Source organism: Mustela nivalis (genome assembly GCF_964662115.1).
Source record: "Mustela nivalis genome assembly, chromosome: 12".
Taxonomy (NCBI): Eukaryota; Metazoa; Chordata; class Mammalia; order Carnivora; family Mustelidae; genus Mustela; species Mustela nivalis.
Window position 1 is genome coordinate 59,767,515 of NC_139031.1, and position 16,621 is coordinate 59,784,135.

The window sequence follows — 16,621 nt, forward strand, 5'->3', positions numbered from 1 at the left end:
TGTTCCTTTCAGGTGTACAACATAGTGATTCAATATTTGTACATATTGCAAAATGATAACCACAATAAGTTTAGTTAACATCTGTTGCCATATGTTGCTAATGAATTTATTATTCGTGGAGTAAGAACTTTTTAAGATTTACTCTTAGTAACTTTGAAATACGCAATAAGTATTATTATCTATAGTCACCATGTTATACATTATATCCCCATAACTTACTTATTTTGTAACTGGAATTTTGTACCTTTTGACTCCTTTTACCTATTTCATCCATCTCTGACCCACCAGCTTGGCAACCAAACCACTAATCTATTTCTGTATTTATGAGCTTTTCTTTCTTTCTTTCTTTTAGATTCCACATGTAAGTGAGATCATATGGTATTTGTCTCTTTCTGAATTATTTCACTTAGCATATTACTGTCAAGGTCCATCCATGTTGTTGTACATGGAAAGATTCCATTCATTTTTATGGATGAATAATATTACCTTGTATAAATATATCACATTTTCTTTATCTATCATTTGTTAATGGACACTTAAGTTGTTTATGTATCTTGGCTACTGTAAATAATGCTGCAGTGAACATGGGGATGCTTTATGTTTTTGAATTAATATGTTTTTTCTATAAATGCCCAGAAATGGACTTGTCATATGGTAATTCTATTTTTAATTTTTTGAGGAACCCCTATATATTTTCCATAGTGGCTGTACCAGCTTACATTCCCACCAAGAGTGCACAGTGGTTCCCTTTTTCCCATATCTTTGCCAACACTTTTTAAATATCCTTATAAAAAGGAGGGATCTTGTATTCAAGTGCCCTTTTGTCAAGGAGGTCAGAGTAGAGGAAGAATTAGCTTGACTGAAATCATGAGCACCCATGCAGATCCAGTTAGGTTGGTGCCAAGTTCTTGTTGAATGTTAATGTTACTCATTAGCAAACATGCAAGTCAGTAAACAAAGGGAGCATACTGGGGTGAAGGTTGTTAGGTAGTCATTATAGCCTTTTGAGTAAGGGCTTTAGGGTAAATTTCCTAAAAGAAACATAATTTGCCCTAGTAACCAGATACTTCTTTCATCTGTTACAGTGTGAATGCACAATTCACAGTTAAAAACTTTGTCCAGGGGATAAGACATCCTTTGTTTTCATATGATTCAAATTCAATAAGAAATGATTAACAAAAAATTGAATATGTTTTGGTAACATTCGGGCTACTTTCTCTTCAAGGCAGAACAGAAAGGAGAGAGATACCACCTCATATTCTGCTGTTGGGAAAAATTATTTTACTAGTATATGCAATTGTAATGAAACACTTGTATATTTCAAGAGTTTATTTTTTAACTCCACAGTATTTTTAGCATTGAGACACATCATCACTTTGTCAAGAATTGTCGTATAAGTAGATTATTATAAAACATTTTATCCACACTTTGTCTTTTATTTCCTTATAATAGATCTATATATATTTTAAAAAACCAGCAAAATTAGAAACAAACTTCCAGGTGTGCCTGGCTGACTCAGTCAATAGAACATGAGACTATTGATCTTGGGGGTTGTAAGTTTGAGCCCCTGTTAGATGGAAAGATTACTTTAAAAAAAAAAATTTAAAAAAGCAAAGCAAAACAACAAAGTTCCAATCCTTACAGCTATCTCTTTTTCATGGTGGAACTCAGTTCAGTGTTTCTTTTTTACTCATTTAATACACACAATTTATCTCCTGTTTAAAAAGGAATAGTCATGGGGCAACTAGGTGGCTCAGTCATTGGGCGTCTGCCTTCAGCTCAGGTCATGGTCCCGGGGTCCTGGGATTGAGCCCCACATTGGGCTCCCTGTTCAGTGGGGAGCCGCTTCTCCCTCTCCTACTCTCCCTGCTTGTGTTCCCTCTCTTGCTGTGTCTCTGTCAAATAAATAAATAAAATCTTAAAAAAAATAAAAAGAATAAAAAGAAAAAGAAATAGTCATATTTATGTTGTTTTATATATTAATATACATTAGCTTTAGCATCTGTGTTCAACTCAGACTCACATTATAACCTGATACCTTTATAATCCTGTACTATGATAAAGATACAGTCCCATGTCTGTACACTTCAGCTGTTAAATAAATTGTTCCACCGTCATAAGCAGTAAGACGTCCATGAATGTCTGATATACACTCTGAGTCCCTTGCAGAAAACATGTTTGAATGGTCCCAATAATTTAAGGTCATTCAAAAGAGGCACATTTCTTAGTTTCCACCAGCTATGGCATTTTCTCATATTATTTTTTAAGACCTTGAAAGTTTTGAGGATTACTAGTAAGATATTTTGTAGCACATTCCCCAATTTGAGCACATCTGACGTTTTCTCATGATTACACTGACATTCTGTGTCTTGGGGAAGAATACCACACAGATGAAATGCCCTTCTCACTGCATCCAACCAAAAGTACATGATACCAATATGCACAATGTAAACTCAATCTTATTACTTGTTTGAGATTGTATCTACCAGCTTTCTCCACTGTGAAGTCACAGTTTTCTTTTCTTATATATTATTTTCCTATGTTTCCAACTGAGTCATTAAATCCAGCCCATACAAAAAAGTAGGAGAATTGAACTCAATTCTCTGGAGGGAGGAATATCAAATTTTGTGTCTGTGTTAAAATGACTATAACAATATGTATGGGGAGGGTATTTTGATACCATGCAATTATCCTGGTTTACCTTAAAATTTTGCCATCTGTCAGTGAATCTTGTTTGCTGCAATTATCACTGTTGTGTTCTAATGCTGATTTTCTATTTCTCACACTTCTATATTTAATCTTTGGAATTCTTCTGTAAGGAAGGTTTATCCTACAGTGGTAGAAAACTTTTATCATCTTCCCTTTGACTACTCTAATAACTAAATTGAAATAAGACAGATTTACAAAAGAAAAACAAATTTAATTTCATATAGTATAAAAGCACCAAAGACATGAGAGGCTCCTGGATCCTCAGACTAATTGAAGTTTATGTATTATCCTGAGCTAAGGAGAAGGGGGTTGGGGGGTGGGGCTTCAAAGGCCTGGAAGACAATTCATAGGAAAATGAGAAATGCAAATGTGTGGTAAACAAAAGTTTGTCTTGCCACGCAGATATATTCTCTTAGGCAGTTAGAGGGGAGGTTAAAAACAACAACAACAACAACAAAATAAACTTTCCTGAGTCTGCTGGGTCCTAGTTGCCTTTGTTTCAAAGCAATCCATGTGCCAGTGTGGCATATTTTGGGGTGATATACTCTTCTCCCCCTTAGTCCTTTCTCTCTCATTTGTTTATTTATTGTAGGAGCTGGAAAACTTTTTTTGATAAAGGCCAAATAGTAAATATTTTAGGCTCTGGAGGCTGAATTTTGTAGGAAGAATGAAAAAATATCTAATTACTAACTTACTTGGAGACCTTATTCCAAAGTTTGTTACCTTTGTGATTCTGGTTCTGTTAGTCTACTGTTAATTATGTATCTGCAGAAGAGTATTTCATAATAAGATCTTTGAAAAAACTGAGACATTTAGGGGCGCCTGGTGGCTCAGTGGGTTAATAAGCCTGTCTTGGGCTCAGGTCATGATCTCAGGGTCCTGAGATTGCATTGGGCTCTCAGGCTCTCTGCTCAGCGGGGAGCCTGCTTCCTCCTCTCTTTGCCTGCCTCTCTGCCTACTTGTGATCTCTGTCTGTCAAATAAATAAATAGAATCTTAAAAAAAAAAAAACAAAAACAAAAAAACCCGAGACATCTAGACATTATTTTAATAAATGGAAGGTAAAATCTACTCTTGGGTGAACTTGTTGGTATTTAAACACTTGACAATTGGGCCATATCTTTTCTTACTGGAAACACAATCTTAAAACTTAGGCCAACTTCAGAGGTCGGTTCTTATATTTCATAGATTATAAAACCGAGGCTTGGAGGACTTAAGTAAATTGTGTGAGGTTATGTATAGGGCTGGGACCAGAATGTAGACTCTAATACTAGTGAGTTGTTTCTTCCGTTACCCTTTGTTGCCAAATACAAGAAGAAATGAATATGTCAGATAAAAAAAAATGTAGGGTTAAACTATTCTTTAAAAAGTTTTGCAACTAAAATGATTTAAAACTGACCATTAAATATAATATTGGAAAAAGAAAATCCTTGTCTATTTGGTCTTTATGACTGCTTGCTCACTGCTGTGAAAGGTGGTGAGCAATAAAAAAAGTTCACAGAAATAAAACAAGTGCCCTGGCTACCATTTATTTAGGCAATTGTCAGGAAAGATGAATTAGCCGTACAAATTCCCCAGAGGTGGCATGATGTGTAAGAGTAATAAAACGATACCTGATGATTCCCTTGGAGAAGGAAAGCATAACCTCAAAGAAGAATCAGAATTAACAAGAAATGAGACCAATCTTTCACAGCAGCATGAAGGTTAGAAAGATAAAGCTATAGTACTCTAAAAGCCATGAAATTACTTCTAAAGGCAATAATCGATTTAGTGGGAAACATTAGAAAACTACAAGTCAAAAAACAACATCAACAAGAATGGTAAGCCCTGGAGGTCACAGACATCGGAAAAAGTGCCTGGTAAATCCTGTTTCCCTCCCCCTGCTCTTCAGCTAAGATTGATTCTGTGCTGAATCCTGAACCTGAAACAACTCTGCTTCCTGAGGAGAAACCCTTTTAACTTACTATGAGTTACTTTTCCTTCACTTGCTCCTGCAGAAAAGGAAGGAAGAAAGGATGGGGGTGGGGTGAGGTGGGAAGAAGGGAGGGAGGGGGAGAAAGAGGGAGAGAGGGAGGGAGAAATGGAGCAAGGGGGAAAAAAGAAGAAAGTAAGTCTACCCACTTTCCATTTCCTTTTGTGATTATTTTCTTTACTAGGTTGGTTGATCAAAAAGCCTGCAATGGAGTAGATTAATGGCCCATTCTTGCTTGTCACAAGAATACAGTTGTGTAAATCATCACAGGTAATGATTTTCTTGATCGTTTCAAGTCTTTTCGGAATAACATGCCTTGCTCCGTGGTCTGATAATCTGTATCGACTCTTCTTACATTTGTCAATTGGAAATTTTCCATTTATAATTAGTTATTTAGCTGGCACTTTGTGTCCCGTGGAGACTGAGGTGGAAGAAAGTCTCAGGGTTCGAGCAGAACATGATCTTTAGGTAAGTGGTTCTTAAATTCATTTGAGATCATTATGTCCTGTGTGAGGAACAACTCTGGACACTGGCTAGGGAAGTGTAGCCAAGTTAGAATGATAATTTTCTGTAATTTCTAAGGTTTAAAAAATGAGCACTTATTTTTCTTTGATAATTATAATAATATTAAACATTAAAATAAAGACATCAGAACAAAGTTAGATGATTAAAAATGAGAAAGTGTAAGCTTTTGTTTCTTTAATTTTATTTATACAATTTAACTTTTGTTAAATAATAGTTGTATCTTTTTTTGAAGGACTGATTCTTCTGTACACTTCTCCATGCTCCTTACTCCCAAATCCCATTACCCAGAGACAAACACTTTAAGTCATTTCATTGCTTTTTTTCTAGTGCTTTAGTCCATGTTTCTAAATAAGTACATAGTGATATTTCTGATTTTCAATTGCAGATATCTATTGAATTCCTCTTTAGTTGAGGTTTCATTTTTTCTCTTTGGCTCCTCCTCTCCCATCACACACATTTTTCCTGCTCCTATAGTTGTAATACACATACTCATAGTCATTGGTTGAATCAATACCTAAATATCAATCATAATAAAGCCTGTAGATTTTCTAGCCACATAAATATAACTTTGGCTTATCTTCTAGGAAAGAAATTATGTTGGTTGCCTCTCATTGGTAGCTTTTGGTTTCTTCTAGTGGGATCCTTGAAAAAAAATTTTTTTCCAGTCCCTGAAAGTGAATACACTCACAGAGTAGTGAGAAAAACAGATTTTACTAAAGACCCATTAGAGGTGCTGGGGAGGAAGAATTTCCTCTAGTTTTCAGGGTCCTACCTGGACTTAGAATCAAATTGACATGAGACAGATTAGCAGGAGAAAATCAAGTTTAATAGCATCTGTATGGGGGAATCCACAAAGAAATGGAAATTCCAAAGACAGGCAACATGATGTATATATGAGCGAAGGAGAAGGATAGGGGCCTGAAGATGGAACAGGTGAAAGACCATTAACAGGAAAGTGAGAGGAGATGTTTGAAAAACAAAGATCTGTTACACAGGTAAGTTTCTCAGGTACTAAGAGGCATCTCTGTTAATAGCTCTTTCCCTGATAAAGCAGGCAGTTGAGCTTTTTCTGAAAACGCTGGCTTTGGATTGCTTTTGAGTCATAATAATGTTTATGCCAAAGTGGCCCTTCTTGGGGTGGGTACACTTGGCCTCTACAAAAGAGAAGGCTTTAAGGGGGCACAGGTCATATACTATATTAAACCACATAATATTTTTACCTCTCTAAAAATCTCCAGAGGAATCAATTTTCATGTCTTCTTTTCTCACTTGCCAGACAATGAAGATCTCTTTATTTGTTTTTCTCTCCGCAATAATTTATATAATTCTCTATGCATAGATCTCCCTCTGATTCTCCCATTTTTTGCTTTGCCCAGACTATTTCTAACACGTTTATATTTTCAGGCTTTGGGCTTCTCTGCCTTTGTGTTCTTAGAAACAAAATATGGTATGAGGTGGATTTATGTTTCCATGATCATGGCAACAGCAAGAAAGGTGACACATATTATCTCCACTCATATGTTATTAGAAAAAGCAAGTCATATGTCCACACATAGTTTTGGTAGGGCCAAGGAAGTGTAATACCCTACTGTGTGCCAGGAAGGACAGATGGAATATTTTTAAATAGTTCTAATGACAACCCTAACCACTAGAGTGAGCATAGAGACTCTATGGAGGCTCCTACAAATAACATATATTTTAAAAAGTTATCGTGAAAATAACTTTTTTTTCCATTACATATATTTTGAAAGCTTCTAGGAAAAAGGTTCCAGGGTGCCTAGGTGGCTCAGTCGTTAAGCGTCTGCCTTTGGCTTAGGTCATGATCCCAGAGTCCTGGGATCAAGCTGCACATCTAGCTCCCTTCTCTGTGGGAAGCCTGCTTCTAGCTCTCCTACTCCCCCTGCTTGCGTTCCCTCTCTCACTGTATCTCTCTCTGTCCAATAAGTAAAATCTTTTTAAAAATAAGGTAAAAGGAAAAGTTCCCAATTAACCTGACTTACTTACTTCCATCTAAGTCACCCATTGGATCACATGTTAGTCTAATAGAGAAAGATATTGTTTCGCTTATTTTGAAATGTCTTCAGAAAACATCCTTTTATGAATTTACTTTTCAATTACTTAATTAATGAATGAATTTAAAATATTAGAAAACCTTGGGGTATCTGGATGGCTCAGTCTGTTAAGCAGCTGACTTTGGATTTTGGCCCAGGTCATGATCTCAGGGTCCCCGGGATGGAGCCACAAGTCAGGCTCCAAGCTCAACAGGGAGTCTGCTTGAGGATTCTCTCTTTCCTTCTCCCTCTGCCCCTCTTCCTGCAATCCCTTTCTAAAATAAATAAATAAATCTTTTTAAAACGTATTATAAAAGCTATTTAAGCTCTACAAAAGGTGACACCCTAACTTCTGAGAACTGAATATAAATTTGAGGCAAAATCTTAATTATTATACACATAGTTGGTTTGTCTCTATAAGGGAGGAAAAAATAAATTTACCTTACCCTTGTAGGTTCTTGGCTGAGACACCCCAACTCCCACCCCCTGTAATAACTGATAGAATAACAGGAGAAAAACTATTTTAATAGCATGTATACCTCTTGTATATATGGGAGAGACTCAGGAGAACTAAGTAGCTTTCTAAAATGGCCCAAGCCACTACTTTAAATAATATCTTCAGCTAAAGACCAAAAAAAAAAAAGGTGGGGTGGGGGAATGTTGGGAGGAAGGGAGAGTCAGTTATGGGAGGTTATCAGGCAAAGTCCAATAAACAAGCATTATGTTATGCAGATTTGGTTGTTGTCTTCTCCATTGATAAGAGTTTCTAGTGATTTAGAGTCTTCCTTCTCTTCCTGGTACAGAGAGGCAGAAACCCTAACACTGGAGACTTCCCTTATAAATGTAAAAGTGTCTCTTACAAAAGGGTAACTTCTAGGCTTACAGAGCTTTTCCTTTGTGGTTTAAAAAAATAATAATTAGCTTTGAATAATCCTTATGCCAAAGAGACATATTTTGGGGTAGCCAGTTCTGCTCTTTCTTACTGTATCACCTGTAAGTTTTAATTATTAAAAATCTAAAATAGGACTTATTTAGTATTGAGAACATTGAAAATACTGAAGGTAAATTTGCCTCAGTAAAATTCTAGTCTGAAACTGAATACCAGCCAGTATCATATATTAACTTCAGGGCCTTGAAAAAGAATATTACTATAATGATAATGTAGGTCTTTACTCACAGCGTAATATATTTCTAATTCAAGTAACTATCATTTCAGGTCCAGTAAGCAAATAGAGACTTCCCATTCATTTCATGCAAGCCTCTGAGCTGTCTGCAGAAACAAATGTCTCTCATTGCTGGACTAGGTTGGGTTCAAACTGGTGACTTGCAGGTGAAAGGTTGTGGATTCTGTTATCAATCATCTAAGCTACCCATTCCTCAAGCAGAAAGGCACTGTATCAGACAAGAGAGGGGAGAATTTGACTAAATTCATTAACACATTACACTACTCTGTTGGCAAATAATCTTCTTGAATAAAATAACCTACAAAAAGCAGCTTCCTTTTTTTATTGGAACATATGGAACATATGTGAAGAAAATGTGCCAATTACAATGTTCTGCAAATTGCTATAAATTGTTAGTGAGAAAATTCATTTGTAATTTCTAGGTATTTCTTCTTGTCTGTGACTGTCAAACAGTGACAGTATGATGGATAGTGTCACCACAAGCAGATCTCCTATGGACACAGTCTCTGGCCTCTGTCAGATAACACTACAAACCTGACTTTTATACTCACTATTAGCATTCTTGGAGAACAAGCTATTTACTTTTCTGCTGCACTGTTTTCTATTTATTTGCATTAAATATACATTGTAGAGTAAAAAAATGATTGTTGAGATGTAGCTTGGTTAGTAAAAAAATGATTGTGGAGATAGAGCTGAGAGAGAAATCAAGGGCTATAGTAGGGTTACTCATGACTTCATGAGGATAATTCACTTAAATAATTTCTTAAAGCAATACAAAAAGACGAAGACAGAATTTAGTTTTGTGGGTAGTTAGCATTAAATTTCCAGTGAAAGTTTGAAATGTATTCTTGCACTTTTCTATGAGATATTTTGAACTTCTTAAAGCACTGTGGCAGAATATTTTTTCCTGGAAGGATTCCAAAATGATTTCAACAGCAATTTTATGCAAAATTGGTCAATTACTTACTTTTTACCATGTTGTGTTCCAGATTATGGAAATGAACAAAACTAGGCATTACTAGCATTATGTAACTTATATTCTACTGAGAAGATAGAATATAAATGGATAAACAGATGATAATGATGTAGGCAGGCCTGATCTGAGGACTCAAAGAGGGTGTTCCACAAGACCAGCCAAGAGGATCCTTGGCTTCATGAATGATAGAAATCAAATGCAAGATGAGAAGAAGTGAGAGCAGATTTTATTGAAAACATATAATGTAGATACAGACAGAGCAGAAAAGAAAGGAGAGAGAGTTTTATCTCTTCTTGGGGGTCCAGGGTTTTCATTGAGGATTCTGTTTTGGTGTACATGTCCTCTCATGCATGTAAGAACTGGTCAGAACAAAAACAAGGGTCCAGGTGTCCTCTGTAAAGTCACTTATTTCTTACAGCCACAGGGTGTTGGTGTTGAGATATCTAATGCAGTGGTCTGGAATACATACAGCATGGCTTCACTTGGTCCTTCCTTAGATGTTATCTATTGTGCTGGAAGTCTCCGAAGAAATTACTAACACCTTGATCCTTACAAGGAGGACATAAAATGTTATTTCTGTTGTGAGACACATGTAAGGCAGGGGTACTGGTCCTAGCAAGAATATAGGCAGTAAAAAAGCAGTCTTTCCTGGGGTCCCTTAATTTTCCTTATCTCAATAATAATGATAGGATATTTTTTAATTTTTAACGATTTTTATTTATTTGACAGAGATCACAAGTAGGCACAGAGGCAGGTAGAGAGAGGAAGGGAAGCAGGCTTCCTGCTGAGCAGATAGCCCAATGCGGGGCTCAATCCCAGGACCCTGGGATCATGACCTGAGCCGAAGGCGGAGGCTTTAACCCACTGAGCCACCCAGGTGCCCCAATAATAATGATAGTACTATATAGTACTATAAAAAATAAAACATAAAGCAAGTGAAATAGGAGTCATGCAGTTTTTCTCTCTTAGATGAGTCATTCATAAAAGGCCTGTATGAAGACATAATATGTGAGTAGAAGTTTGGGAAAGAAGTAATCCCAGTTGTGAGAGTATTTAAGGGAAAATTATTTAAGGCAGACCAAATTGAAGAACTATAGTAGAGAATTTGCTTGGAGTGTTCAATAACTGGCCAGAAGATCGGTATGGTTGCAGAAAAATTAATAAGGGAGGAAGAGTAGGATATGATTTTTAAAAAAAGTTACTCATGGGCCAAATCATTTGGACCCCAAGTCATATAAAAGATTGGGATTTTCTTCCAAGTCTCATGGGAATGTTTGGAAGACTTGAGACCAGGGAATTGAGGAATGATTTACCCGTTAAAGGATGTTGTGTGGAAATGGACTCTAGAGGGTCAAGAATTGAAGAAAAGAAGCTATTCCAGTAGCCCAGGCAAATGATTAGAACGAAGTGATTATAAAAAGTGTAACTTTTCTGGACATAGCTGATAGGATTTTTCCATTTGAGAGGCACAAAGGCATCAAGAATAGTTTCAAGATGTTTTAACTAATCAGCTGGATGAATGGTGGGACCATTAACTTCAATAGGAAACACTAAAAGGGAGGCAGATTTGAATGTTAGGGGGATGGATGCTCTATTTTGGACAGGCTTAATTTGTGAGAAGGTGCTTGTTAAATCCCTGTATTTTCTATGCTGCATTAAAAAAAATCATCACAAATTTAGTGACTTAAAACAATACAAATATATTATTTCACAGTTTTTGTGGGTTTGGAGTCTGGACATGGTTTAGCTGGGTTCTCTCCAAGCCTGCAAACAACATATCAGCCAGCTGGGTTTCTCATCGTGACATGATCCTGGAGGAGACTCTGCTTCCAGGCTCATTCAGGTTGTTGGCGAACTTCCTTTCCTCACAGCCTTAGGATTTATGGAATCTTGCTTTTTTAGAATCAGCAGGGAAAGCAAGACTCTAGAGCAAGTCAGCTAGGAGGATGGAGACTTATATAATGTAACATGATTACAACAATGATATCCTAATATCTTTGTCATATTCAAGTCACAGATCCTACTCATATTCAAGGGGAGGGGACTCTGCAAGAGCATGAAAGCCGGGAGATCAGGATCATGGGGACCACTTAAACATTTATAGAAACCAAAGTAAATACACTGGGTTGGAAATTGAATATACATTCCAGAAGGAACGCCAGGCCTGGAGATATAAATTTCAGTTATCAAGGTTTTGATATCTTTAGGCCTTAGGTCTAGATGAACATATAATCAATGTTGATATGGAAATGATAGATACTTTATTCCAATAGACACACAAAATATTATAGTCAGCTAGATTAAAAGAAAGGATGCAGAAAATAATTCTTGGGCCAGTTTTGATACTTAATGGATCAGTTTCTTTGTTTGTTTGGTTTTTTTTTTAAAGATTTTATTTGTTTGACAGCACAAGCAGGGAAAACAGCAGGCAGAGGGAGAAGGAGAAGCCGACCCCCTGTAGGGCAGGGAGTCCAATGCAGTACTCAATCCCAGGACCCTGGGATCCTCACCTAAGCAGAAAGCAGATGTTTAACCGACTGAGCCACCCAGGTGCCCCTAGTGGGTCACTTCTTACTTGCCTTAACAGGGCTAGTGGCCATTATCAGATATTTAGAATGTGCCACACAAACGCTGTGCTAAGAGCTTTGAAAAGGTCATCTCACTCTATCCCTACAATAAACTAATGAGATAGATGGTGTTGCTTCTTTTTAGTTGATAAGGAAACTACAGCTGTAGCTCACATGGCCACTAAGAGATATAGTCAATGAATGTGGTGTGACTCCGTAGTCCGTACACTTAACCCACATCCTGTGCAATGCTTCCCTTTGTGTCCAGCTTGCCTGGATCAAATTCACTTCTTTTTTTTTTTTTTTTAAGATTTTATTTATTTATTTGACAGACAGAGATCACAAGTAGGCAGAGAGGCAGGCAGAAGGGGGGGGGGTTATCAGGCCCCCCGCTGAGCAGAGAGCCCAATGAAGGGATTTGGGACTCAATCCCAGGACCCTGGGATCACAACTCTAGCCGAAGGCAGAGGCTCAACCCACTGAGCCACCCAGGCACCCCTCAAATCCACTTCTGATCATTGATGGTAAACTCTTTCTGTTTGCCCAAGTTTGTCATTCTTCTTGGTCTGTTTTCTCTTGTCCTCCATCCAGATCATGTACTTCCTCCCTCCCTTGGGAGTGGTCAGCCAGTGTTTTTGTCGCCACAACTGCTTTAACATTGCATGATAGACATAATTTTTTTGTAAACATTAGTTTTTTTCATTAAAGACTAAAATATCTGAGGAGTTAAAAACTGAGTTAGTGCACAGGAAAAAGAGAAAAATCTGTAATTTTGAACCTGAAGAAAAAGGAAATCCAAGAAGAAAGAAGTAATTTTGAGTTGGAGAGAAAGAAATAAACATATTCATCGCTCTCACAATTATTATAGAAGTAGGTTATATTCTTTATAAGAGGAACAAAGGCATTGTGGCTTGAAGAATGAATTTACTTTTTCAGCATCAAAAAAAGATGATACAAAATGTTTCTCAATTATAGTGGAATGTTTTATAGTAGAAATTTTAGTTGTAAAAAATTTCAGTTGTCCTTTTTAAATTTTTTTTATTTTGCATTTGGCTCCTGCTGAAAGGTTATAACTAATACATACTATAATAATGCATTCATTTCTGTGGTTCAGATTATATGTAGGATGTGGTTTAGTGTATCTCTTTTACCTAAGTATTGTTATTCTTGACCCAATATTAGCATTAAGATGTTTCTACTTAATATTCAAACAAAGGTGGTTAAGAACACATTTTTTCCCTCTCGCTAAGAACAGTCTTAGATAAAACAAATTATTTGAGTTTAAAAGAGAGAACCCAAAATTTACACTAGCTTTTTTTCATAGAAAACTCTAATCCATTTTTCCAGCAAAAATAAAATACACATTTTATAGACTGTATGAGAATGCAATTATATCTACTGATGAACTACTCTGACTTATGCCTGTGCTGTCACACATTCCTATTCAGGATTATTTCTAAGGCGTGTGATATCCTTATAGACCAGTTTCAGTTTGAAAGAACTCAAATTAAGATTATGGAAGACAGCTAATGAAACACCAGAAAAAACATCATTTTGCCTTTAGTAAAATATCATGTCTCCCTCGGAGTGCTATATAGCAAAGCTGGATGGCTTGCTGGATGGCCTAAAGCAACACGCAGTTTCTTGTCTTCCAGCTCCAGAGGCCAGAAGTCTGAAGTCAAGGTGTCGGCAAGGCCAATGCTTTCTCTGAAGGTATGAGGAATGGAGCTTCCCCTGCCTTTCTTCTTGTAGCCTATGCTGTCCTGCATTGAAGCAGATTCATCATTCCAATCTTTGGTCTTCGTGTGACATTATTCCTGTGTATCTTTGCCTCCTCTTTCCTTTATTTGTGTCTTTGTGTCCAAATTCCACCCCCCCCCCCCTTTTTTTTAAAAGATTTTATTTATTTAACAGAGAGAGATCACAAGTAAGCAGACAGGCAGGCAGAGAGAGGAGGAAGCTGGCTCCCCGCAGAGCAGAGAGCCTGATGCAGGGCTCAAACCCAGGACCCTGGGATCATGACCTGAGCCGAAGGCAGAGGCTTTAACCCACTGAGCCACCCAGGCACCCACAAATTTCCCCTTTTTACAAGGGCACCAGTCATATCAGATTGAAGCTGAGCGTAATGCCCTTATTTAAACTTGTTTACCTCGTATAGACTTTATTTCTAAATAAGCTTACATTTGGAGGTATGGAGGGTTGGGATTTCAACATAACTTTTTATGGATACAAAGTTCAACCCATAACTTCTGTATAAAGTCACACTTTAAAATTATATGTTAAAACATTTGTGCCGAAATACTGAATGCAGATTGCTGTTGAAATTGATGTCCTCATGTTTACTGCTTCATGCAGACTAACCACATTATTTAACCTATTTTTAATTGAACTTGTTCTAGAGTCCTATACATTATCGAAATACATTTCTTTTTCTTTCCTTTTATATGATTCAACATGGCAGAATATAGATTCAAAGAGAATTTAATAGTACTATCCCAACAATAATCTAGAAAAAAGATGCTATAAACAATATGCAAAAAATATGTATCACAAAACTGTAACTAACAATAAAATGAAGATCTATAATTATGAGCAATACTAGACATTAATTTATATTTAAATACATATTAAATAAATCACCTATGGTTAGGATAATTTACATGTGATTTTATCTATAGGCAGGAGTTTAAAAAGTTAATTATAGAGTTAAAAAGGTAATTCCCATTCTCTAAGTTTATTTTATGTTCTTTTTATATTTATATAATACTGTTTAGAGACAAATTATTAATGGGGCACCTGGGTGGCTCAGTGGGTTAAAGCCTCTGCCTTCGGCTCAGGTCATGATCCCAGGGTCCTGGAATTGAGTCCTTGCATTGGGCTCTCTGCTCAGCGGGGAGCCTGCTTCTTCTCTCTCTGCCTGCTTCTCTGCCTGCTTTGATCTCTGTCTGTCAAATAAATAAATAAAAATCTTTAAAAATTTTAAAAAAAATTATTAATATTTATAACTCTGAAAGCTATTAGGAATTCAGTGAGTTGTTATTATGTATGCATTTCATTTGTGAGGTGAACCTCTGAGTACATTCTGCCTTGATTAGGGTTGTCTATACAGAAAGACTTTGAACAATTGTCAAGATATGCAGCTGCTGCTGCTACTGCTCCTACTACTAGCTAACACTTAAGTAGCAGTTTTTATTTCTCATTTAATTGTCATGACAATGCTGTGAGGTAGGTACTATTAGTGTCTGCAAAATACAGATGAGGAAAAGGAGGCATAGAAAGTTAAAGTGACTTGCCCAAGGTCACACACCACAATTTGTCAGATCTGGGACTAGAAACCAGGTGCTCTGAATTTAAGGGCCCTCTAATTGTTAGTTATGACCAAGCATTACAAATAATCCATATGTAATTATCATCATGCTTTTTGGTCACCGTTTTCCCTAATAATTATTATTTTAAATCTAATATGGTTTGTCTTGACAAAAGAAGTAGAAAAAGAGGCATTATTTTAAAAAATTAGCAAACTTTCCTTTGTCTATGCTTACCTTACTTGATTTTTACATTCTAGCCATAAAATGGAGATTAAAACGTGTATTTTTTAAAAGCTTTTATTTATTTATTTGACGGAGATCACAAGTAGGCAGAGGTAGGGAAGGGGGTGGGGAGCAGGCTCCCTGCTGAGCAGAGAGCCTGATGTGGGGCTCAATCCCAGGACCCTGGGATCATGACCTGAGCTGAAAGCAGAGGCTTTAACCCACTGAGCCACCCAGGCACCCCTAAAGCATATATTTTGAGGTAAAACATGTAAAGATTTCTGACTATGTAAGTGCTCATATTCTAATGAAAGAAGAGTATATCAGCCTCTTAAACTTGTAAAAACTCTCTCTCTCTCTCTTTTTTTTTGTGGTATCCACTTATCTCATGACATTGCTTCCACAGTTTTGAATCACTTTGTTGTTTTGCATTTTGACACAAAATTATGAGTTGATAATGAGAAAGTTCGCTTAGATTTGTGTCTGAATGAAATTGACTAATAATTTAGTAATTTATAAATTACCTTAATACAGTAGCATGAGATAATGAATTACCCTCAAATATTTTAATTTTAATGTCTTTTTTTTTTTAAGATTTTATTTATTTATTTGAGAGAGAGAGCATGAGCGGGGGAGGGTCACAGGGAGAGGGAGAAGCAGACTCCTTACTGAGCAAGGAGCCTGACATCTGGGGCCAATTCCAGGACCCTGGGATCATGACCTGAGCTAAAGGCAGATGTTTAACTGGCTGAGCTACCCAAGTGACCCCTTGAATGTCTTTTAATTGTGAATTATCTGAAGAATAGTGAAGTTTAGAAACACCAGCAGTTATTTTATATTGCAAATTCAAATTCACTGGGCTCAATGAGGTAATAGCTCATTATGTTGAGATATTTTACTCATTCTTTATGCAGAAGAGTCTGCTATAATTAAGGGGGAGAAAAATTATCATCTCTAAATCTGTTATTTCAATTTGTATGATATCTGCCCAATTTAATTAGTTCTATTATTTATGGCATTTACTCTGGAATTTCTTTTACATTTTATTATGTGTTCTGTGAAGAAAATGGGATTGAAGGCTTAGTTATGTTTTTTTAAAATTGTAGTC

At 36.6% G+C, this 16,621-nt stretch overlaps 1 long non-coding RNA gene across 3 annotated transcripts in view; it reads left to right on the forward strand.

The window, feature by feature from the left end:
• The window catches only part of LOC309845424, a 102,556-nt gene that overhangs the window by 33,979 nt on the left and 51,956 nt on the right, over window positions 1-16,621 (forward strand). For all 3 annotated transcript variants that reach the window (XR_014301285.1, XR_014301286.1, XR_014301287.1), the window contains 2 exons: window positions 4,865-4,950; window positions 13,639-13,696. This is a non-coding gene — a long non-coding RNA (uncharacterized lncRNA). The remainder of the gene's footprint in view (window positions 1-4,864; window positions 4,951-13,638; window positions 13,697-16,621) is intronic.